A 26,847-nucleotide genomic window follows, 5' to 3' on the forward strand; every position below is an offset into this window, starting at 1 on the left:
GCCTTTTCGGAACTACGGGTAGTGGATTCTTTAGGATGCCAGTCGCAGGCTATTCCCGCCGCTTACTGTGATCCAAAGGGGATGAATATAACTCACGATCAAATTATAAGGTGAAAGGATCTGGTAGAATACCAACTAAGGGACCCAGTAACTAGCATCATCCATCAAGCTGTCCAAAGGAAGAAACCTGAACTCCTGAAACGTGCTCCTCGTGACATGGTTACTTTACTGATGCGGGAGGTGGACAAGTTCAAAATAGACAACCGTTTACTCTATCGGATGGTACAATATCACAACCACCCCGATAGAAGACAATTGGTCCTACCTCGGAACCTGCAGCATATGGTGCTGAAGTCCTAACATGACGAGCATGGACATCTCGGTGTGGTGAAGACCTTTGGGTTGGTCAGACCGATTCTTCTGGCCGAAGATGCGAGAAGCTGTGTAACAGCATTGCCGTCAATGTTCCAGGTGCATCCAGTGCAAGACTCTCCCGACATGAACAGCGCCCATAGCTCATCTGAAGAGTTCAGACACTATGCACTTAGTGTGCATGGACGTCCTGTGCATCGAGCCCGATACCCGAGGAATATGAAACATGTTGGTCATCACGGACCATTACACTCTATATGCCCAGGCGTTTCTCACTAAAGACCAGAAAGCCATCACAGTAGCAAAATTCCTGTGGGATAGGTACTTTGTGCACTATGGCCTTCCAAACTGTCTTCACTCCGATCAGGGCTGGAATTTTGAGAGCACTTTGATTCAGGAATTGCTCAAAATGCAGAATATCACCAAATCTCAGATGACTCCATATCATCCGGAAGGAGACGCCTTGCCAGAGCGGTTCAACAGGACACTGTTGGACATGCTAGGAACTCTGAAAGGCACTCAGAAGACAGAACGGAGCCGACACGTGGAATCCTTAGTACATGCGTACAATTGTACTCGCCATGAGTCAACTAGATTCTCCCCATAATTCCTCATGTTTGGAAGGGAGGCTCCCGGTGGATGTACGTCTGAGGGTAACGACCGATGGGGTACCCAACACAACGCACTTCCTATATATACAGAGGTTAAAGGAAAACCTACAACTAGCTTACCAGCTGGCCGAGAAGTCCTCTGCTCAGCTCAATGACAATAATAAATGGCGATATGACCACAAGGTCAGACACCGGGAAATCCGTCCTGGAGATGCAGTGCTTCTCCGCAACCTAGGTATTCCCGGAAAGCATAAACTCACTGACCATTAGTGTGACGGTGTCTATGAGGTCAAATCGCAGATGCCGGGCCTCCCGGTCTATCGAATAAAAGACACGGATGGCCGGGTAAAGGTCTGGCACCGTAACAACCATCTTCTTCCTGTCTCACAAGTGAGAGACGATGAGCCCGAAATACCGGCTACACCACAGGATGGTGAGCCGGAACAATTAGAAGTTATCCAAGAGACTATAAACAAAACTTTCTCTGAGACCCCCAAAGATCCAATGGACGGTGAAGAAACCGCCCCCCAAACAGTAGATGATCCTATGGAGGGACCCTATCAAAGGGGACCCCAAAGTTACGGAGCACCTCCTGGAGGAGCTATGGGTTAAGGGCCCTGACGAACAACGCCTACTAGGGTGGCTCCAACGAGCCAACCTCTGGATCCTAGAAGCCCATATTTTGTGCTCCAGAGAGACTATTCCTGGACACTATACCCTCAATGGGAGAGGCTGAGCCTCAGGACTATATACATTACTCCCCAGATGGAGTGGAACAAGAGCTTCACCAAAGCCAAAGAATTAGGTACCCTCCAACTTGGGTAACCTATGACACAATTGGGGCACCCCACTATGAGGCTCAGCAGTTGTCTCGGGCTAAGACACACACACACACTTATTGTGATGTTTACTCAGATGTATAACCTCATGTAGAGTTGATTGTGTATACATTATAGTGTGTATTAAGATTGTACAGAGTGCAATGCATTTTTATTATATAACTTGTGTGTTTGGTTATATGTTACAATGTTTCTCAAGCGGGAATGTTGGGGTTTTCATCAGGGGAAGAGTATAGCCTGGGTCCCCCTGGTCCCCTGTTTGTCCCCTTACCTTTCCATAGGAGTATAGCAGCAAGGGAACTGCAAGTTCCAACAGCCTCAGTGGCTGTAGTCCACATGTTGCAAGGCAACCAATAGGGCTGAGAAATTCTGAAAGTTGGGATTCTGACAGTTAAGGGGACTGTTAGTTGGAGCCAGGGCAGACAAGGGGAAGGGAGGGTCTGAGTATCAGTGGCACTCAGACTAGGCTAGAAACTCCCTTAGGTCACAGATAGATCCCAATCACGTGAAGCGGGTGACTGCTGCAGAGAAGCCCCTTAGATAGGGACGCTTACCCATTTTACTATGTCAGGGACACAATGAAGATGTTGTGTGGTGATCACGGTCTGTGGTCTGAGACCAGACCACCACACAGCGTCTTCATCCATGAAACGCATAGGGTGGAGTTTGCCCTACTTCCACGCGTGCGCAAAATGAGTAGCATCTACATGCACTCTTCCCATACGGCCATTTGGGACCTCCCGTGACGTCACACCCGGCTTGTGCCTACGACACCACCGCTTCTCGCGAGAGAAACAAAGGGACATCCAGGAGATCGGGAGCCCCAGAACAAGTAGAAGGGAAGTGAGCGGTCTGATCGCCCAGCCAGTGATACCGGAAGATCCTTGGAGAGCGCACTGCTAGGACTCCGGGAACTGCTGCTGTCAGCGAGAAGCGCTTTTTCCTGCATCATTAGGACATTTCACTGCACATTTCCTACTTGGGTCTAGTAAGTAGGATTCCAATTTTCATTTGCCAGCGTGAGGAGAGGAGCTGTTTTATTGTTATTAAATGTACTTTTGTTCATCTCACAATCTTGCTGATTTTCTGTTTCTAGGGAACTAACCATTCCCCTACCCTTTGCCATTTATTAGACTCATTGTTACAGTATTACACTATATGCTTTTTATTTTCCTTCTCTTTTATGTGCTGGATTCCATGAGCCAACCATCCACTGGATTAATTGATTATTGGATTTTGGGATTCACCTGTCATGATCACTTAATTAAGGACTTTTGAGTTTGGTATCAATTTACATTATTTATTCACTTGTTTGTATGCACATTGATTATTGTCTTTTACACCATTGGCACCGTTAGGTAACATTTCTCTTGCAATTTATTTTAAGGATCAACACAAACATATGTATATACTGTAATTAAATTATTTTAGTAATGATATCATTGTCACTTAGTTTGAAACAGAACACAAATGAATTTTGTTCTACAGTACATCACCTCATACAGCTGTTATTCATTATTTAATGAATATAAATATTTATTTTGGATGCCGCTTTTCAAATCAAAGATTCGGAAGTGTGCACCCCAGGGGTGTCTGCACAAGTCTTGAAAATAGAATGGTAAACCGCCCAGGAAATGGAAGGTGCAATAAGAGTCCCATAAAGACGAACATTTAAGAACATTTCTCTGTTTTTCCTTTTGACCTTCTTTAGGGATGTTAGACCTAAACAGTAATACATATCTCTTCTGGTGTCCAAACTGATAATAGTGTACAGTTAGGGTATTTTTCTGACATGTATGAAACAATGCTGACCTCTTGTGGAAATTTTGGAAAGGGCATAATCCTTTTTTAAGAACATTTATCATAGGGGTTGTTACATATTGGAATAGTATCACATTTGTAAACAATTAGAAAGTATACGCTCTATTGTTTAACTTTTATTACTGGAGTAAGAATAATTCTCTTGTATTCCAAATTATTACATGACTTTTCTATTCACAAGCAAATTATTTCATGAAATGTATTTACTTTTTATTCCTTAATCTACAATGTCATTTTTATCTTCAAAATCCATAAAATACTGGAACACCCAAATCTCTCAAGCAACTGAAATATAGATTCCTTTAGTTTAAGTGTAATTCCTAATTAATGCCCAGTGCCCAAAGGAGGAATATGCATCAGTGATTGTTTTGCACTTGTTTTTTATCTCCAAAATGTAACAAGGTATATTCTATGACAATGGCATGAGTTACTGATGGGTTAATAAGTTTCCTAAAAACACAGTTTATAAGACATTATCATAATAAGCCTGGAAAGTCTGTACAAGCAGAATGGGTTTACTGAACAAAGTACTCTACTGTGAAATCATCTTTTTCCGAATCATAGCATCTCTGATGGCTTCTTTTACCTTTTCATTCCTTAATGTATAGATGAAAGGGTTTAGCAGAGGGGACAAGATTGTGCCCACAAAATTCACAATTTTGTCATTTTCTACAGAGGATTCTTTTGATGGTTTGATCGCAATGAATATTGCACTTCCAAAGACCAAAGAGACCATCATGAGGTGGGAGGCACAGGTGGAGAAAGTTTTGTATCGTCCATTTCCTGTTGGGATTCTAAGTACAGTGGTTATGATAAAAATGTAGGATATTGTTGTCACAATTAAAGGTCCAATTAATACAATACTGGCTGCTATTAGAGAAGATAGTTTGATTAGGGCAATGTCTGCACAGATCAGCTTCTGAATGGCTGCCCCATCACAAAAGAAGTGATCCAAGATATGACCACAGAAAGGCTTCTTGGAGATCAAAATGACGGGGAATAAAATACAGATAGTGGATGTTAGCCAACAGCCCACGACCAAATTAGCACAAACTCTAATGCTCATGATGGTCAGATATCTCAGGGGATTGCTGATAGCCATATAACGATCAAATGACATTACAGCCAAAAGTAGAAAGGCAGTAGAAGTAAATAAAAAGTAGAAGAAGCACTGAATGAAACACCCAACCATAGATATACTCGTCCTTTGTGCCACAGCAATGATCAGAACTTTGGGAACCACCAGGAATATGCTTGAGGTCTCCAAGACAGAGAGGTTGACCAGGAAGAAGTACATAGGTGTGTGGAGCCGATAGTCAGCGGATATGATACCAATGATTAAACTGTTTCCAGCCACTGTTATAATGAAGATTATCAGCAGCATCACAAACATCATGATCTGAAATAGGGGTCCCCCTGAGATTCCCTTCAGAACAAATTCTTTCACAATGGTTTTATTGGCAAGTTCCATTGAGATTCTTACACCTGCGGACAAGATTTCAAGACATTAATTTCTATTCATAATTATAGAACATAATAACATACAGACCCAGCGCAGCTGACAGCTCACCCCCATGGTTGCATCTAAGTATGAGCAGGGTACTTTATAGTCTGTAACTATTATCATTTGGCTAACAGCCTTGATCGGAATCTACATTGCATTCTTCTAGTAGCTGGACTGTGTTCAGTTACTCATGTGTATAGGCTTGGGTTTATTCCCATAGTCATTTTGCTGCCTGCATTTGCTCCCCACTTTGGTGTGTTTGGAGGCTAGGGTTAAGGGAGAGGGAAATACCTGTGGTCTTGCTGATCATAGGCAACAGGCCAGAAGAAGGGGGTCATCCCTGAAATGTTGCCCCCATCTACTTACCTTTTATTTTATTGCACCCACCAATTTTATCCCTCTTTTCCCCCCATCCCTTCCTTCCTATTTTTCGCTTTCCCTCCCATTCTTTCCCCCATCCCCTATCCTCCTATTTACCTTTGCTCATGAGCTGTCTGTCCACACCTGGAATGGTTATCACCTCCCCCTTATCATCACACCCACGTCTACTATTGTGTATACGCTCATGTTAAGATACACTTACAAATTAAAGCTCTATATTTGCAGATTTTCAGTTTATTCTATTTTCGAGTGCTGGGAACTACTGTTTTGTTCATGATTATTTGGGAGGGTTGAGGGCCCCCCTTGTTCTCGTTGCACCACTTAGATGTATTTAATTCTTATACTTACATTGTGTGCTGTCTACTCCTTATATCATCTAAATCAGGGGTGAGCAAACATTTTATGCCGAGACCCCCTTTTCATCCATAAACGCCCCTGGCTGATGTAATCAAAATCACATGTAAAAAAAAAATCTTTATTAAACTATATACAATGTAAAACCAAATATGTCTAAATACTTAGGCTGGTTCTATAGTGCCGGGGCGTGCTACAACGTGCGCGAACACGCCAGTTATAGATGGCTGAGGTCAGCCAGCCCTTCTATACAAGGGCTGCGCGCGCGCACGGCAGGGAGCGGGGAGCCGACAGACAGCGGCGAAGATGGTGGGAGGGATGATTGAACACAGCACTATTGCAGGGCAGACACCGAAAGGGGGGCGTTTGACTTCACCGCGCTCGGGCGTGCTCCTCCCCGTATCTCCGAAGCCCCCGCGCGTGCGCACACCATCAAGTGGCCGGCACCTGCACTATCCTGTTCAGCCACCAGCACACATCTTCGGCTGTCTGCCCGTGCACAGCGTCTGCCGTCCCGCGCACCCAGTTTTTGCCGCACGCATCCCCCTAAATAATCTTGCGCCTCTTTGCCCTTCGTTTGTGCACCACTGCATTCAATCACAACACACACTCCCAACCTCTCTCTCTCACCACACACACACACACACACACACACACACACACACACACACACACACACACACACACACACACACACACACACACACACACACACACACAGTTAGAACCAGAAACAGTTTGAACAAGGACGCGGTTAAACAAGGTATAGTTTATTGAAGTACAGTTACTGTTAGTACTTATAAACTTCATAGTTGCTAGAATAAGCAGGATTGAAAATGCCACTCAATGTACATCTTTCCACATGTATGTGCACTTGGAGCAGCTGTTCCAAGGAGCATACCGCTGTGAGAGGTGTGAGCGTGTGGTCTCTTTAGAGTCAGAGATTGCTGATCTGAATAGGCAACTTGCAATATTGAGGGACATTGGCAATTTTGAAAGGGAATTAGAGCTCACTGAGCAGGCCCTTGCTTCGACTAGTGGGGCAGATGGTGGCGCTGTTAGTGAGGAGCAGGTAGGTAGCTTAGTTGCTGATAGTGATGAGCAGTTAGGTAGCTGGGTGACAGTTAGAAGGGGAAGCAGGGGCAATAGGGAGAGGCAGGTCGTTTCTGAGCTGACACATCCCAGTAGATTTGCCATGTTGAGTGAAGATATTGGGAATGTTGGGGCAGAAATGGCAAGGCTGGGGGAGACTAATTCCTCTAGCAGCCAGGGGAATAGTTCCTCCAGCACAGTGGGGACTCAGGATGCTCAGATGCAAAGATAGATTGTGGTGGTAGGGGGACTCCATTATTAGGAAGGTAGATAGGGCAATCTGTTGCCGGGACCGCATGAACCGAACAGTTTGTTGTCTCCCGGGTGCTCAGGTTCGGCACATTGCGGACGGGTAGACAGATTGTTTGGGGGGGCTAGGATTGACCCGGCGGTCTTGGTACATGTTGGCACCAATGACAAAGTTAGAGAAAGATGGAGGGCACTAAAAAATGATTACAGGGATCTAGGCCAAAAGCTTAAGGCAAGGACCTCCAAGGTAGTATTTTCTGAAATACTACCAGTGCCATGCGCTACCACAGGGAGACAGTCAGAGATCAGGGAGGTTAATGCATGGCTAAGAAAGTGGTGCAGGAAGGAGGGGTTTGGGTTTTTAGAGCACTGGGACTCCTTTTCTGAGAGGTGCCATCTATATTCTAGGGACGGATTGCACCTCACTGAAGAGGGATCTTCTGTGCTAGGGGGGAGAATGCTTAAAAGGTTGGAGGAGATTTTAAACTAGGATGGAGGGGGGAGGGGAATGAAACAGATAATTAACTAAATGGAATAGATGAGGATACAAGGTGGTATGGAGGTAGAAGGGGGGCAAGTGCAAGTTTGACAAGCAGTGAGATACCCATAGTAAATAGAGATAAAACTAGAAAACTTCTAAAGACTAAACCAAGTGGGAGCAGAAAGGAATGAGCAGATAAGATAACAGTACAGGCTGAAAAAAAACTTAAATGCATGCTTGCTAATGCACGGAGCCTGACAGATAAAATGGGGGAGCTTGAATTAATAGCTATAAGGGAGCAGTATGATATCATAGGCATTACTGAAACATGGTGGGAAGAAACTCATGACTGGACAGTTAATTTAGAGGGTTATTCTCTTTTTAGGAAGGATCGAACAAGTAGAAAGGGAGGTGGAGTATGTCTATATGTTACTCCAGATTTAAAACCTATTATAAGGGATGATGTCTATGAAGGGAATGATGAAAATGTAGAGACCTTGTGGATAGAAATTAGCAGTGGAGGTAAAAGTATAAAGAAAATATTTGTGGGAATATGCTATAAACCACCAAATATCTGTGAGATTGAGGAAGCTAAAATACTTTTGCAAATGGAGAAGGCATCAAAACTGGGTCATGTTTGCATAATGGGGGATTTTAATTATCCAGACATAGACTGGGGCAATGAGATTAGCGTTACAACAAAAGGAAACAGGTTTTTGGGGGTGCTTAAAGATAATTATATGACCCAAATTATTGAGGAACCAACCAGGAGCGGGGCAGTTCTGGATTTGGTCATATCAAACAATGTAGAAGTAATAACAAATATTCAAGGTCTGGAAAATTTGGGTAACAGTGATCATAACATGGTCTCATTTGAAATAAATTATCAAAAACAGATTACTTGGGTTCAACAAAGACTTTAAACTTTAGAAAGGCAGATTTTAATAAACTGAGGTCTAATCTAGTAGTAATACAATTGGATGATGTTTTTGCAGGGAAAAAGGTAGAAGATAAATGGGCAGTCTTTAAAACATTGTTAGAAAAGCACACTTATCAGTGTATACCCTTGGGTAATAAGTATAAAAGAAATAAGTCAAAACCAATGTGGCTAAATAAACAGGTCGGGGAGGAAATGGACAAGAAGAGGAAGGCGTTTACATTCTTTAGGTCAGAAGGGACAGAGACATTGTATCAGAATTATAAGGAATGTAACAAAAATTGCAAAAGGGCAATTAAATTAGCAAAAATGGATAATGAAAAAAGGATTGCAATTGAAAGTAAGGTCAACCCTAAAAAGTTCTTTAAGTACCTTAATAACAAAAAAATGAGAAAAGAAAATATAGGACCCTTTCAGTGTGAGATGGGTAGGCAGATTATTGGAGATAAGGAAAAAGCAGAGGTATTAAACAAATTTTTTACCTCTGTGTTTACCAGGGAAGAATCAAGTTCAATAGTAGTGCCACAGGAGGAAGCTACAATCTCCATATTAATGACCAATTGGTTAACTGAAGAAGAAGTTCATAAGCGACTTGAAAAAATTTAAGTAAATAAGGCACCTGGCCCCGATGGCATACAGTACATCCAAGAGTTCTCAAGGAGTTAAGCTCAGTAATAGCAAAACCATTATATTTAATATTCAAGGACTCCATTTCCACAGGCTCAGTACCACAAGATTGGTGTAAAGCAGATGTGGTGCCTATATTTAAAAAGGGAGCTAGATCACACCCGGGGAATTACAGACCTGTAAGCCTGACTTCAATAGTAGGGAAACTACTTGAAGGTTTAATACGGGATAATATTTAGGAATACCTAATGGAAAACAAAATTATTAGTAATAGTCAGCATGGATTTATGAAGGATAGATCTTGCCAAACTAACCTTATTTGTTTCTTTGAAGAGGTAAGTAGGAATTTAGACCAGGGTAATGCAGTTGATGTGGTCTACTTCGATTTTGCAAAGACTTTTGATACGGTTTCACACAAGAGGTTGGTGTACAAAATAAAGAAAATTGGACTCAGTAATAATATATGCACCTGGATTGAAAACTGGTTAAAGAACAGACAACAGAGGGTTGTCATAAATGGAACTTTTTCAGGTTGGGCTAAAGTCGTGAGTGGAGTACCTCAAGTATCGGTACTGGGACCCCTGCTTTTTAACTTGTTTATTAATGACCTTGAGGTTGGGATCGAGAGCAAAGTCTCCATCTTTGCTGATGATACTAAATTGTGTAAGGTAATAGAATCGGAGCAGGATGTCATTTCTCTTCAGAAGGACTTGGAGAGACTGGAAACATGGGCAGGTAAATGGCAGATGCTGTTTAATACAGATAAATGTAAGGTTATGCATTTGGGATGTAAGAATAAAAAGGCGAATTACAAATTAAATGGGGATAAATTGGGGCCATCCTTGATGGAGAAGGACTTAGGAGTGCTTGTAGACAGCAGGCTTAGCAATAGTGCCCAATGTCATGCAGTTGTTGCAAAGGCAAACAAGATCTTATCTTGCATCAAACGGGCAATGGATGGGAGGGAAGTAAATATAATTTTATACCACACCTTGAATATGGAGTACAATTTTGGGCACCAATCCTAAGAAAAGACATTATGGAACTAGAGAGAGTGCAGAGAAGAGCCACCAAATTAATAAAGGGGATGGACATTCTAACTTATGAGGAGAGGCTAGCTAAATTAGATGTATTTACATTAGAAAAGAGGCGTCTAAGAGGGGATATGATAACTATATGCAAATATATTCAGTGACAATACAAGGAGCTTTCAAAAGAACTATTCATCCCACGTGCAGTACAAAGGACTCTGGGCCATCCCTTAAGGTTGGAGGAAAGGAAATTTTACCAGCAACAAAGGAAAGGTTTCTTTGCAGTAAGGGCAGTTAAAATGTGGAATTCATTACCCATGGAGACTGTGATGGCAGATACAATAGATTTGTTCAAAAAAAGGTTGGACATCTTTTTAGATGGGAAAGGTATACAGGGATATACCAAATAAGTATACATGGGAAGAATGTTGATCCAGGGATTAATCTGATTGCCAATTCTTGGAGTCAGGAAGGAATTAATGTTTCCAATGGTTTTTTAATAGTTTCCCCACTATTGAAGTCAGGCTTAAAGGTCAGTAATTCCCCGGTTGTTAGCTAGCTCCCTTTTTAAATATAGGCACCACATCTGCTTTACGCCAATTCATTATGTACTTTCAATAAAGGGGTGGCATCTTATTGCTTCATACTCTTGTATGCTGCAGTTTCCCCTCTTTCCACCTTCACCATTATCCTCACATTGCTGGATTGACTGGTCTCAATAGATAACAGTATAACCAAAGCATGTCAGCAACATGTTAAAATGAATGCAATAATAAGATCATTTTCCTGGAATACTCCACAAAAAGCATTATGTTTACACCCAGTAAGGAAACTCACCGGAGAAAGTTGTAACATTTGCAATTCGGGGCTTCGATGCTAAAGGTTTAACTTCTAGTTTCTGCCTTAGATGCCGACAATTAGTGTTTCCTTGTTGATATCAGTTGGGATCCCAGCTCACAGTGGCATCCAGAGTTCCATTTCAGTGGTGGCTGCGTATATAGTTCAGAATTATTGCTGTAAAGTGCTGTATACATCTTCATTATTGATGCTATAGCTAATATTGAATAGAGGATATGATGAACAGATAGCAGCAAAACCGTTCTCCACTGCATTTCAAGTGGAATGTATGCCAGAGACACTTCAAAAGCCAACACATTACAAGTTCAGTAATCTTCATTCCTTGGCCCAAATATTATGCACCTTTTAGTAATCACCATTTATAATGCAGTTGCCTACAAAATAATTTTGTACATTAAAATAGGAACTTGGCTAAAGCTAAGGATTTAGGGACAGAGTCTAACCTGTGCCCAATCTGCTAACACTCTATACTCTGTAAGAAAACTAACCAAGAGAATTAGGGTTTATCTAGAGAAGAGTTTCCCCTCAGGCCCAAAATAAGTTTGTAAACAATGTTTATAATGAGGAATTACAGTAATTGCTGCTGGCACAAGGGACACTTTCAATTGGGAGGTTGCTGTGATTTAGCATAAGCTGGTATTTCATCAGAAAGAAAAACTTCTCAAAGATTAATTGTTACAATAAAAACTTTGCTATTTGAGATATCTTTGTTATGTTTTGTTTGTGCAATTCATTTTTATATTAGCATTTTGCTGGTCTCTTGGGCTGCAAAGTAATACTATTCCTGGTCTCTGACTATAAAAGGGTCAAAGTTGCCCCTGCACCCTACACGGGTGAGGTCATGTACCACACTTGTCCGTTCTCATAAAGTTATTCTGAGCATTTCTTATCTGTTATCCCACGCAGATGTACTTAAAAGAAATTGAAAAGCTTATAGATCTGGGCAGGGAGTTGCAAGTCCTATCTAAACAAGAGTCAGAATTTCTTTTTAATCCTTTTCCCATCATACCTGTGTTTCACCATCTCCCAAAGATCCACAAGTCGCTTGAGCATCCTCCAGGCAGACCTATTATATCTAGCATTGGGTCTTTGGGAGATGGTGTCTCCAGGTATGTGGATTTTTTCTTGCAGCCGTTGGTTCAACAATTACCCTCATTTTTGAAAGACTCTTTTGATTTGCTTTCAGACATAAACAATATCACATGGTCTCACACATACACTTGGGTCACTTTAGATGTCACTTCCCTATACACGATTATTGAACACACTAAAGGCATCAAAGCAATCACTCACTTTCTAAACAATTCTAATCTTCACCTGGCACAAATCACGTTTATTTTGGACTGTGTATTATTTTTATTACAGCACAATTATTTCACTTTTAACAATCAATATTATCTACAGACACAGGGCACGGCTATGGGGACCTCCTTTGCACCCTCCTATGCCAACCTATTTATGGGACTTTGGGAATCTCAACACATTTTCGGTGACACTAACCCATATAGACACTATATCGAGTTTTACTGTCGATATATTGACGACTTGTTACTAATTTGGTCTGGGGACGCACAAACACTTTCACTATTTTTTACATATCTTGAATCCAACGACTGCAATCTTAGATTCACGCATACAGTTCATGACCAACACATTGACTTCTTGGATCTCCACTTATATGTGGATACTAACCTTTCAATACCAACTAATATTTACAGAAAGGAACATTCTCGCAACTCCCTGCTCAGAGCAAACAGTGCACACCCGAAACCACTGTTGAATAGTATTCCTAAGAGTCAATTTCTCCGTCTCAGGAGGATATACTCAACGGAAAAGTCTTTCAGCGATCAAGCAGAACAACTTAAAACTAGATTCAAATCTCGTGGTTATTCGGATGAGATAATTGAAAATGCTTTTCAGAGCGTGAAAGAATGCAATAGAGCAGATCTACTATCTAGGTATAAAAACAACAAACATAAGAAAAGGGGCACACTAGAGGGAGAGGTACCCTTATTTATCACAACATACTCTAAACAATCAAATACTATCCGATCAATCCTCAATAAACATTGGAACATACTAAAATTAGACAGAGATTTGGACAAAGTCACACAATCTAATCCAAAAATAGTATACCGGAAGCCAAAACATTGGGGGATCATCTTTCATCTAGTATGTATAGAGACAGATTGGTTACAGAAAGAAAACTACCAAAGGGATTTCACAAATGTGGAACATGTAATTTCTGCAAATTCGCACTTCCAATAAAATCAGTAAGGAACATATATACTAGACGCAAATATAGGATCAATTCATTTCTAACATGTAATTCCAAATTCGTTATTTATGTTCTTAGATGTGCATGTGGGTGTAATTATATTGGAAGAACAACAAGACCACTTAAGATAAGAATCAGGGAACACATCAGAACTATAAGGAATAAGGATGACAATTACCCAGTGGCCAGACACTTTAAGAACTGTGATCAAGGTTCAGTAGATCGCTTAACATTCAGTGCTCTCGAACATATAGCTATACATCCGAGAGGAGGTGATAGAGAATCACTCCTCAATCGTCGAGAAATGCACTGGATATATACCTTGGGAACACTGGCTCCCAATGGTATGAACATTGACTGGGAATTGAAACATTTCTTGAAATGATACAAAACAAACAATAAAAAAGTCTAGATTAGAATGTATCCAATGACAAGCATTATACTGCTTATTTGTATCTTCCCTATCAATTATTGTCATAACATACCACTATATAAAAACAATATATGTGACATACATGGAATTAACTATATAGGTTATCATGAAAAATATACATACACATATATAAGTGGGTGAACAAAATTTGTATTATACAGGTTGTATTTTTATATCTCCTGAAATGATAAATAATAAGAAATAACAATATGTCTATGTCAGATTATATCCTATGACTAATAATATACTGTCTATTTGTAACTCTCTCATTAATTATGGACATAACATACCACTTTATAAAAATAACATATGTGATATATATGGATACAATATAAATAAATATATAGGTTACCATGAAATGCAACTATATAGGTTACCATGAAATGCATATACACAGGTATATAAGTGGGGGAGAGAAGAAACAATTGTATATTTTGTCGGTTCTAGGTTCGCACAGTAAGCATAATATATTAGGAACATTAACTGTCATATACCTTTAAGATCATTTAGATTTCACTTAAACAACTGGCTATTCTTTTATAGCCTTACTAACCTACAATTCATACAGTGGGTTGTTATAGCAGTCTTGTTATAAATAATATGTATATAGATTTATTTCTTTCCCCACTGTATTATACTCCATACCTCCATTTCAACCTGATAGATCGTTTTTGCAACACAATGTTTATATTGTTTTTAACATGCTTCAAACGCTACTGTATGTACTGTTGCTGCTTTTTAACTTGTTCCAAAGACCTGCTGCAGCTACTCCGCTGATCTGAGCCGCCCCCTGCACGCAATACGTTAGTCCATTCATCTCATTGGCTGTATGACACAGCCAATCAGATTGCAGCTCGGCGATTTCGCGCCAACAAATTATGAATCCATGATCAGCTGGCAGCGGAGGGGAGAGGGCTATATCAGCGGGACACTTGCAGCATTATTTGGTTCTCTTTGACAAAGGGCGAAAGCCTGAAATGCGTAAGAGAAGTTTGTCTATCCACTACCATGATGTTGATCGTGGAATAAAGGATTTTTACTTACCCTGGTGTTCAGCCCCTGCATCCATTCCGCTGTGCTCCGCTCCTACCTCCTTGAGGATTCCAACATATGCTGATTATTAGCGTGACGCACGCTGAAGGAACATCCACCTCCACAACCGTGAGTACCCCAGTCTGTTCATAAACGGCTGGGGACTAATCCTTAAATACCCACATGCTTCCTAGGGGACTATATACTGTTCTCAGGTAGTCAGACATTTATTACTGACTTCACCTGGAGATACAGGTCCTGCAGATACAGGAAGGGGTTAATCTTATGGATTTAACGGTGTACATATCATAGAAGATTGTTCCCTCCTGGATGTTAGAACATTATCTTGATACATCATCTGCATACAATCTTTGCAAAGATTCCCACCTAGCTGAGCACGGTATTCGGGAGTTTATCTCCTATCTATCACTGCTGTACAGTATGTCTCATTTGAAAATTGTTGAAAAGCAAGGCGTGTACAGTACTGTAACAGTGTTACATTTCGGCATATAGTATACAGCGCTCTCCACCCGCTCAGGGTAATTAACTGCACTGCAGGGTATTTCAACTTATCTTCTGTGCAATGCAGTACATCTCTCCCACACCATTCCTTTGAACGTTTGTCTGGTTTGAATCACATTCCTGCTTGACAGCAGGAATTTACTGCGCATGCGCCTGTAACTTCGCCCACCACTGCTTGCTTGCCTGAGTGAGTGACCAAAAAAAAAATTTAAAATTAAAAAAATGTTATTGTAATTTTTTTATTTTTACTTTCTCCACAAGCCTGCAAAAACCATCTTACTGTATTACGATATTCAAACTGTGCTGTACAGTAGCTTTTGACTGCGGCCATGTGCGTTTGACTGCACATGGTTGATTTGTGTGCTTTTTACGTACTGTACTGTATTTGGGGGTGTATTATTATGATGAACTGCCTTTTGCAATTAAATTATGTCTTTAGCTTTGAACTTCATGCGCCTGCCTTTAATTTTTGGAATCTTGCCATTGTGTTTTGAATCCGTCCATAGCCGAGCGTCAATCGCCTCACTGCGCCTGCGTGTACAGTACTCTAAGCCTGAAGGTAGAAAAAACAGGATATTCAGTGCTCGTGCTGTATGATGGTGTGGATGATCCCTTTGCAACATGTACATAAAGCGTCTCCCCAGAAACTCTCAAATCTAGGTGAACCCCCCTTAAAAAGGGGGGAGGGCACCCTGAAATACAAGATAATAAAAAATGCACAAATGCGCACCAGGGATTAGTGGAGGGTAATTTATTAAAAATACACACAAACTCTGAGGGGATCCAACCCCACCTCAGAACAGCTGTGCAGCTGGACGGCTAAGTACTACCCAGGAGAACACCTGATGGTGACTAAACCCTAAGCTGCACAGTATACAAATACAGTAAAATTTATATAAAAACACATGAAAGAAAAAAAACAAACATGAAAACAACCTATCAACAGATTTGTATAGAAACCGCCATAAGGTTGGGCACTGGCAAGGGGAAACGGACACTCACACTGAGACAGTCAGCAGACTCGCGCTGTCTGCACAGGATCCGGATCTCGGCACCGCGGAGATGGAAAAAAACGCTGCTGTCTCTTGCAGGCTCCGTCTCAGCTTACCAGCATACACGCGCAGGATGACCTGTCGTGACCTCTACGCGTTTCGTACCAAGTACTTCGTCAGGAGGTCACGTACGGCGTCATCCGCGCATATATAGGCGGCAACTGATTGAATAAACCAGCCCCCTCAGAGAAACACCCTTACTTTGCCTAATTGCTACACTGATTAAAACACCTAGAAATGAGGTTACTAGGCAACAGGGTGTATGACAACTCATGTGGGGGATATGTGCAAGTATAAATTAATCATTGCACTCACCCCTATGAAAAAATACAGGAAAAAGACCTCTAACAACATAAATGATATACTATGTAAACAAATCATGCTGAAACCTGTATATAAATAAAAGAAAAAAGAACAAATGATTAAATAAAAACAAATTAATATAAAAACATACATAAATGTTAATGCAAATAAATGTTAATAAATTCATTTTATTAAAAACGGAATACCTTATCTTAAAAAAGGAGTCAATTCAATTAGTTCATTGAAACCATAGGGATGTCTAGTATGCATTACATAAATCCAAAATTGCTCCCGTTTCAATAAATGATTATCTCTATTTCCCTGTCTACTACCTAGTGATACACTTTCAAGTCCCTTAAATTTAATACAACCAGGTTCACTATTATGCACTTCTTTAAAGTGTTTCAAAAGCGGAGTTAATGGCATACCCTTTGCTATTATTTTTGGTATGTTTTTAACATTTCTCAGGTGCTCTAACATGCGCATTTTAAACGGTCTTTTTGTCTTACCAATGTACTGTAAATTACAGCTACACTGTAAGGCATAGACCACATGCGTTGTCTGACAATTAATGAAACTTGTAATATTGTAGACTTTGTTAGTAACTCCTGATGTAACTGTTTTCCCTTGTAACCTTATTGCTACTATAATGACGCTGTTACATCAGATCAAATTTCTCACAATGGGGCAATTGATATTACAGTTGATCAGATGGCTATTATTGAAGATCTAGAAGCACTACTGAAAGAAAGTGACCCTGACTTTGTCAACTTTGGAAGTTACACACATACTGATTTCAAACCAAATTCTGTATTTTTGAAATGGCAAGGCTGGGGGATACTAATTCCTCTAGCAGCCAGGGGAATAGTTCCTCCAGCACAGTGGGGACTCAGGATGCTCAGATGCAAAGAAAGATTGTGGTGGTAGGGGACTCCATTATTAGGAAGGTAGATAGGGCAATCTGTTGCCAGGACCGCATGAACCGAACAGTTTGTTGTCTCCCGGGTGCTCGGGTTCGGCACATTGCGGATCGGGTAGACACATTGTTGGGGGGGGCTGGGATTGACCCGGCGGTCTTGGTACATGTTGGCACCAATGACAAAGTTAGAGAAAGATGGAGGGTCCTAAAACATTATTACAGGAATCTAGGCCAAAAGCTTAAGGCAAGGACCTCCAAGGTAGTATTTTCTGAAATACTACCAGTGCCATGCGCTACCGCAGGGAGACAGTCAGAGATCAGGGAGGTTAATGCATGGCTAAGAAAGTGGTGTAGGAAGGAGGGGTTTAGGTTTTTAGAGCACTGGGACTCCTTTTCTGAGAGGTGGGATCTATATTCTAGGGACGGATTGCACCTCAATGAAGAGGGATCTTCTGTGCTAGGGGGGGAGAATGCTAAAAAAGTTGGAGGAGATTTTAAACTAGGATGGAGGGGGGAGGGGAATGAAACAGATGATGAACTAAATGGAATAGAGGCGGATACAAGGTGGTATGGAGGTAGAATGGGGGCAAGTGCAAGTTTGACAAGCAGTGAGATACCCATAGTAAATAGAGGTAATACTAGAAAACTTCTAAAGACTAAACCAAGTGGGAGCAGAAAGGAAGGAGCAGATAAGATAATAGTACAGGCTGAAAAAAAACTTAAATGCATGCTTGCTAATGCAAGAAGCCTGACAGATAAAATGGGGGAGCTTGAATTAATAGCTACAAGGGAGCAGTATGATATCATTGGCATTACTGAAACATGGTGGGATGAAACTCATGACTGGACAGTTAATTTAAAGGGGTATTCTCTTTTTCGGAAGGATCGAACAAATAGAAGGGGAGGTGGAGTATGTCTATATGTTAAACCAGATTTAAAACCTATTATAAGGGATGATGTCTATGAAGGAAATGATGAAAATGTAGAGACCTTGTGGATAGAAATTAGCAGTGGAGGTAAAAGTATAAAGAAAATGTTTGTGGGAATATGCTATAAACCACCAAATATCTGTGAGATTGAGGAAGCTAAAATACATTTGCAAATGGAGAAGGCATCAAAACTGGGTCATGTTTGCATAATGGGGGATTTTAATTATCCAGACATAGACTGGGGCAATGAGATTAGCGTTACAACAAAAGGAAACAGGTTTTTGGGGGTGCTTAAAGATAATGATATGACCCAAATTATTGAGGAACCAACCAGGAGAGGGGCAGTTCTGGATTTGGTCATATCAAACAATGTAGAAGTAATAACAAATATTCAAGTCCTGGAACATTTGGGTAACAGTGATCATAACATAGTCTCATTTGAAATAAATTATCAAAAAACAGATTACTTGGGTTCAACAAAGATTTTAAACTTTAGAAAGGCAGACTTTAATAAACTGAGGTCTAATCTAGTAGTAATACAATGGGATGATGTTTTTGCAGGGAAAAATGTAGAAGATAAATGGGCAGTCTTTAAAACATTGTTAGAAAAGCACACTTATCAGTGTATACCCTTGGGTAATAAGTATAAAAGAAATAAGTCAAAACCAATGTGGCTAAATAAACAGGTAGGGGAGGAAATGGACAAGAAGAGGAAGGCGTTTAGATTCTTTAAGTCAGAAGGGACAGAGACATCGTATCAGAATTATAAGGAATGTAACAAAAATTGCAAAGGGGCAATTAAATTAGCAAAAATGGATAATGAAAAAAGGATTGCAATAGAAAGTAAGGTCAACCCTAAAAAGTTCTTTAAGTACCTTAATAACAAAAAAATGAGAAAAGAAAATATAGGACCCTTTCAGTGTGAGATGGGTAGGCAGATTATTGGAGATAAGGAGAAAGCAGAGGTATTAAACAAATTCTTTTCCTCTGTGTTTACCAGGGAAGAATCAAGTTCAATAGTAGCGCCACAGGAGGAAGCCACAACCTCCATATTAATGACCAATTGGTTAACTGAGGAAGAAGTTCATAAGCGACTTGAAAAAATTAAAGTAAATAAGGCACCTGGCCCCGATGGCATACATCCAAGAGTTCTCAAGGAGTTAAGCTCAGTAATAGCAAAACCATTATATTTAATATTCAAGGAATCCATTTCCACAGGCTCAGTACCACAAGATTGGCGTAAAGCAGATGTGGTGCCTATATTTAAAAAGGGAGCTAGATCATACCCGGGGAATTACAGACCTGTAAGCCTGACCTCAATAATAGGGAAACTACTTGAAGGTTTAATATGGGATAATATTCAGGAATACCTCATGGAAAACAAAATTATTAGTAATAGTCAGCATGGATTTATGAAGGATAGATCTTGCCAAACTAACCTTATTTGTTTCTTTGAGGAGGTAAGTAGGAATTTAGACCAGGGTAATGCAGTTGATGTGGTCTACTTAGATTTTGCAAAGGCTTTTGATACGGTTTCACACAAGAGGTTGGTGTACAAAATAAAGAAAATTGGACTCAGTAATAATATATGCACCTGGATTGAAAACTGGTTAAAGGACAGACAACAGAGGGTTGTCATAAATGGAACTTTTTCAGGTTGGGCTAAAGTCGTGAGTGGAGTACCTCAAGGATCGGTACTGGGACCCCTGCTTTTTAACTTGTTTATTAATGACCTTGAGGTTGGGATCGAGAGCAAAGTCTCCATCTTTGCTGATGATACTAAATTGTGTAAGGTAATAGAATCAGAGCAGGATGAAATTTCTCTTCAGAAGGACTTGGAGAGACTGGAAACGTGGGCAGGTAAATGGCAAATGAGGTTTAATACAGATAAATGTAAGGTTATGCATTTGGGATGCAAGAATAAAAAGGCGACTTACAAATTAAATGGAGATATATTGGGGGAATCCTTGATGGAGAAGGATTTAGGAGTGCTTGTAGATAGCAGGCTTAGCAATAGTGCCCAATGTCATGCAGTAGCTGCAAAGGCAAACAAGATCTTATCTTGCATCAAACGGGCAATGGATGGAAGGGAAGTAAACATAATTATGCCCCTTTACAAAGCATTAGTAAGACCACACCTTGAATATGGAGTACAATTTTAGGCACCAATCCTAAGAAAAGACATTATGGAACTAGAGAGAGTGCAGAGAAGAGCCACCAAATTAATAAAGGGGATGGACATTCTAACTTATGAGGAGAGGCTAGCTAAATTAGATTTATTCACATTAGAAAAGAGGCGTCTAACAGGGGATATGATAACTATATACAAATATATTCAAGGACACTACAAGGAGCTTTCAACAGAACTATTCATCCCATGGGCAGTACAAAGGACTCGGGGCCATCCCTTAAGGTTCGATGAAAGGAAATTTCACCAGCAACAAAGGAAAGGGTTCTTTACAGTAAGGGCAGTTAAAATGTGGAATTCATTACCCATGGAGACTGTGATGGCAGATACAATAGATTTGTTCAAAAAAAGGTTGGACATCTTTTTAGATGGGAAAGGTATACAGGGATATACCAAATAAGTATACATGGGAAGGATGTTTATCCAGAGATTAATCCGATTGCCAATTCTTGGAGTCAGGAAGGAATTAATTTTTCCCCTTAATGGGGTTTTTTGTTTGCCTTCCTTTGGATCAATAAGTAAGTATAGATCTAGAATAAAGTATCGGTTGTCTAAATTTAGCATAGGTTGAACTTGATGGACGTACGTCTTTTTTCAACCTCATCTACTATGTAACTATGTAACTATGTAACTATGTAACTAATAATGCAGGTAGTTGCTTACACAGATATAAAGCACAGTCCAGTAGATTATAAACAATCGGACTCGATATTGTCACTTCTATAGTTCAGGAGAATAAGGGGGATGCTGTGTTTTTTTGGATCTATCCCGCGCGCTGGGATTAGCCGGTAACAGCACGTAGCTCCACTACTTCTGGGTTCATGCGTCACTGCAGTACCCGTATGGAGTAAGCCCCCGCGTCTCCGTCGCTTGCTATCGCTTCCTATTGTCCCGAACGAAGGGGAAAAAATAGGTGGCTATGTATACCAACAGCGCATAGACAGACGTGGTGACCAAATATCATAGAGCCTGGTGTAATAAACAATTAATCCGCTACACGTTTCAAACAGAAAAGTTCTTCATCAGGCACGAATTTTAGACACCTTCAAAGTGGCCTTATATTTACCCATAGTGCAACTATCCGCAATTAAAAATTTCCTTTTTGACAAACTCAGTGTTTTCTCAGCCTGGGAGGTGATGAGCAAGTTCAGTTCAATTCTCCCATCTTTTAACTCTTGGAAGATCTCAGCTCTACCACTTCTGCTATGAAGGATAGAGAGCTTGTGAATTTTCGTTTTTAACTGGTTTAATTTTCCATTTCTCTTCTTTTTCTTACTGGCTGCTATGTTAATTAATGTGCCTCTGAGTAGCTTTGTGGACCTCCCATAAGGTTGTGTGAGAGTTCACGCTGTCTCTATTTATCCTGAAAAATTGCACTAATTCTTCCTTGAGAATTTGTGTTCTCTGGGATCTTTAGAATTTATTCATTACGTTTCCAATTTGCTCCTGGGCTATCTAGTCTAATTTGTGAGCACTGTAGCTCTATGGGTACGTGATCTGACCATGAAATATCATGGCTCCTGGAATAGGCGATCTGCGGGACTAGTCTATTGGATACAAAGAAGTAATTAATTGTACTGTAACTGTTGTGTGAGTAAAAAGTGATGCTTTTTTCTCCAGGGTGCTGTTTCTCCATATGTCTACTAACTATGTCTTTTTAGTCCCGTGAGAAGCGCCACTGTACCGTCGTTCTTACCCCTCTGTTTCTGAGATGTTTTGTCAAGTGTTGGGTCAATGGTCTTGTTGAAATCCCCTGCTAAGATTATGTTGTCCTCTGCTATCTTATTCAATATTGTGAAAAACGAATTGAAGAATTGAGGATCATTTTCACAAGGGGCGTAGACGTTCGCCATTATTAGATGACTACTTTGATGTGTACCTATTATTATTAAAAATCTGCCTTCCTTGACTCTCCTGATTTTATTTACTTTGAAGGGTAACTTATTATGAATCAATATAGCTACTCCTCTCTTTTGAGGACGCTAGATGGAAATGTCTAAAGCTTTTGTCCACAAAGCTAATTTCCTGATGTAAGATTCCACCATTAACTGTGCGTCTATATATCTTGCCCCCTCTCTCCTAAGCTCCCTTTCCCAGCGCCTAAACCCTAAACCTTAAATCCACATACTTCCCTCTCTTCTCCGTCCCCTGCCACCCCCTTACCCTCCCATACAACCCTATTAATCCACCTTTTGCCCCGCCGCCATGACTCCATAGTATACACATATACTTTTTAATGACGAGCTGCATTTCTGGGTTATCATTCTTTTCCTGTACCAAGTGTGTATCCGAACCACCGTCGGGCGACATATCAGCTTCTCCCCCATCTCAGCGCTCGAGAAATATGCTTTCAAGTCCAATGTCTGCCGCTTTTTTTTTAACGAGTTTTCATCCTTCGTTCTTAGTGTTTTAGGGTTCACTTTTTGGTATCTCCATTTTGGGTGTTTATGCCGTTATTTTTTGTTAGTGCGCCGGGCTTTAGCGGAGCAGCGGTATTGTGACTCTATTCCTGTCCATGTCATGCACGCGTCCCTACAATGTCATTTTTATCTTAAAAATCCATAAAATACTGGAACACCCTAATCTCTGAAACAACTGAAATATAGATTCCTTTAGTTTAAGTGTAATTCCTAATTAATGCCCAGTGCCCAAAGGAGGAATATGCATCAGTGATTGTTTTGCACTTGTTTTTTATCTCCAAAATGTAACAAGGTATATTCTATGACAATGGCATGAGTTACTGATGGGTTAATAAGTTTCCTAAAACACAATTTATAAGACATTATCATAATAAGCCTGGAAAATCTGTACAAGCAGAGTGGGTTTACTGAACAAAGTACTCTACTGTGAAATCATCTTTTTCCGAATCATAGCATCTCTGATGGCTTCTTTTACCTTTCCATTCCTTAATGTATAGATGAAAGGGTTTAGCAGAGGGGACAAGATTGTGCCCACAAAATTCACAATTTTGTCATTTTCTACAGAGGATTCTTTTGATGGTTTGATCGCAATGAATATGGCACTTCCAAAGACCAAAGAGACCATCATGAGGTGGGAGGCACAGGTGGAGAAAGTTTTGTATCGTCCTTTTCCTGTTGAGATTCTAAGTACAGTGATTACAATAAAAATGTAGGATATCATTGTCACTATTAAAGATCCAATTAATACAATACTGGCTGATATTAGAGAAGATACTGTAGTTTGAGTAGGGTGATGTCTGCACAGATCAGCTTTTGAATGGCTGCCCCATCACAAAAGAAGTGATCCAAGATCTGACCACAGAAGGGCATCCTGGGGACCATAATGGTGGGGTATAAAATACAGATAGTGGATGTTAGCCAACAGCCCACTACCAAATTAGCACAAACTCTAATGCTCATGATGGTCGAATATCTCAGGGGATGGCTGATAGCCATATAACGATCATATGACATTACAGCCAAAAGTAGAAAGGTAGTAGAAATAAATAAAAAGTAGAAGAAGGACTGAATGAAACATCCAACCATAGATATAGTTGTCCTTTGTGCCACAGCAATGATCAGAACCACCAGGAATATGCTTGAGGTCTCCAAGACAGAGAGGTTGACCAGGAAGAAGTACATAGGTGTGTGGAGTCGATAGTCAGCGGATATGATACCAATGATTAAACTGTTTCCAGCCACTGTTATAATGAAGATTATCAGCAGCATCACAAACATCATGATCTGAAACATGGGTCCCCCTGAGATTCCCTTCAGAACAAATTCTTTCACAATGGTTATATTGGCAAGTTCCATTGAGATTCTTACACCTGCGGACAAGATTTCAAGACATTATTTTCTATTCATAATATAATTATAGAAAATAATTATCTACAGTATGCCGAATTATGTTATCCCATTACATAACAGCCGCTGCCAAACAGATGTGCAAAGTGTGCAGTATAACAAAAAGTCCAACTACATTGCAATACCATGTTATTCTGTACACCACAATAATGAAAGGTATAAAGAAATAAATAAGTGTGCTACTAGAAAATCTTCAGATAGTTGCGTGAATAGTATCAAATACCACGTTAATTAGTGTTAAACATACATGACCTTAGTATGGTAAGAAAGAGAAGCGTCTACTGCTGTTGTGGGTTGTGTGGCCCAGCACCCCTAAACTACAAGAAAAAAACAAAAAAACAACGCACAGTGAAATACGTTTAAAATAGAATTTTATAATGAAGAGGTAATTCTGCGTACATCAGAAAAAATCAAAGAAAGCATTCCGTGTACAATTACACGGGTTACCACACGCCGGACTGGAATGGAAGGAGTCGTCGTCACCGCACCCTCTGATGACGTCACTCAATGGCTTCTGGAGATCGGGAATTCTCCCTTCAGGTAGGTGGCCTCTCACGTAGAGGCACTAGTTTCCCTCCTTGATCAAGCGTCCCTTCCGATTACTTCTCTCCGTGGTGGTATCAGCCTCACAGATGGAAATCTGCTGCAGCAGTGTCCGTGTGTTGGAGCAACACGTGACCCCCCTCCCCCTTCACACCAACTGGTGTCTCGGTGATGATAACCAGGGGATGATGTCACATGGATCACATTAGGAAGGGAGTAAAACAACCAGGATAAACCAATTGTAAATCCACTGAGCTTAGCATACACACCAGAGGCTTAATGCGAGTTGGTGATATCACCACTTTAACGCCACCCTGTAGCGATCGAGAGTGCAAAACGGCACTTAGCCCGCTTACACCAGGTGAACAATGTATAAAGCTTCAGGGTTGTCTGGAACAATGAAACAGGACTTAGCCTTATGGAATTCAAATAGTACAAAATAATCCTACGCGTTTCGTAGCGCAATGCTACTTCTTCAGGGAGGGGTGTTCATTTCTGTAAGAGGAAGATCAACGGTTTTGAACAACAGCTAAATGAGAAGTTAATGTGTAACTAGTTTGCCTTTCCTGCTGCTTTACTTTCCAAACTCCACATACCTTTATTATTTATTAGCAAAACGCAACCCAAACAACAAACATGAATCTCATCCTGGGACTACCCACATAGCCCCACCCCCTCCCAACACTGCCCACAATTTTCAATTTGGCTTGGTATCCGAAGAGGAGATTACACAAGCGCTCCTCAAATTAAAACTAAGCAGCCAATGTGGACCTCACTTACTACAATCTAAGTTCCTAAGACTTGGTGACCCGGCCAATGCCAAACCAATTTCTTCCATAGTCAACTCTATCCTGTCTGCAGGCCATATCCCTAAGACCTGTAAAACTGCCAGAGATGTCCCAATCTTCAAAAGTGGGGACAAAAACACTGTCTCAAACTACAGGCCAATCTCTCTTCTCCCAATACTATCCAAGTCATGGGAAAATGTGTTCACTACCAATTAAGCGATTTCTATACCAAGACAAATTTCCCTAGACAATTCTAATCTGGCTTTAGCCCCAAACACTACCCTGCTAAAAGTTTGCAATGAAATCCTGTGTGGAATGGAACGGGGACAACTCACTGGTGCAATATTCCTAGATTTTGCATAGGATTTTGATACTGTTGATCATGCTATCATGCTTAACAAACTCTGGTGCTCTGGAATAGGGAAGCATGCTATAGGCCTCGTTCAGGGTGCAGGCTTCGGAGGGAGGGCGTGCTGCCGTGCGAGCTGCCGTGGGACACAAAGTATTCAAATTGAATACTGGTTGTCAGGGTAGCAGCTGCCCTGTCTCCGAAGTCCGGAGTTGATGCTGGCTACAGTTTCAATAAACAAACCAAGTCGTTTTTTGAAGCTGCAGTAGCAGCGTCACTGGGTCCTCGGCAGCCAATTAAATCATTCTTGAGAATGATTTCAAGACTGCAACTTGGATCCCTAACCTCACGTCTGTAGCCCCGCCCCCTCCTCAACTCCTGAAAAAGTCTGCTAGGGATGAACACACATCGCCCAGCAGACTGCCGTCCGCCCTCATGAACGCCCGCCCTCCAACTCCTGCCTCTGGCACCCTGAACGAGGCCTTAAATTGGTTTCAGTCCTACCTATCAGGTAGATCCCAACATGT

The sequence above is a fragment of the Ascaphus truei genome, chromosome 13 (assembly GCF_040206685.1).
Source record: "Ascaphus truei isolate aAscTru1 chromosome 13, aAscTru1.hap1, whole genome shotgun sequence".
Lineage (NCBI taxonomy): Eukaryota > Metazoa > Chordata > Amphibia > Anura > Ascaphidae > Ascaphus > Ascaphus truei.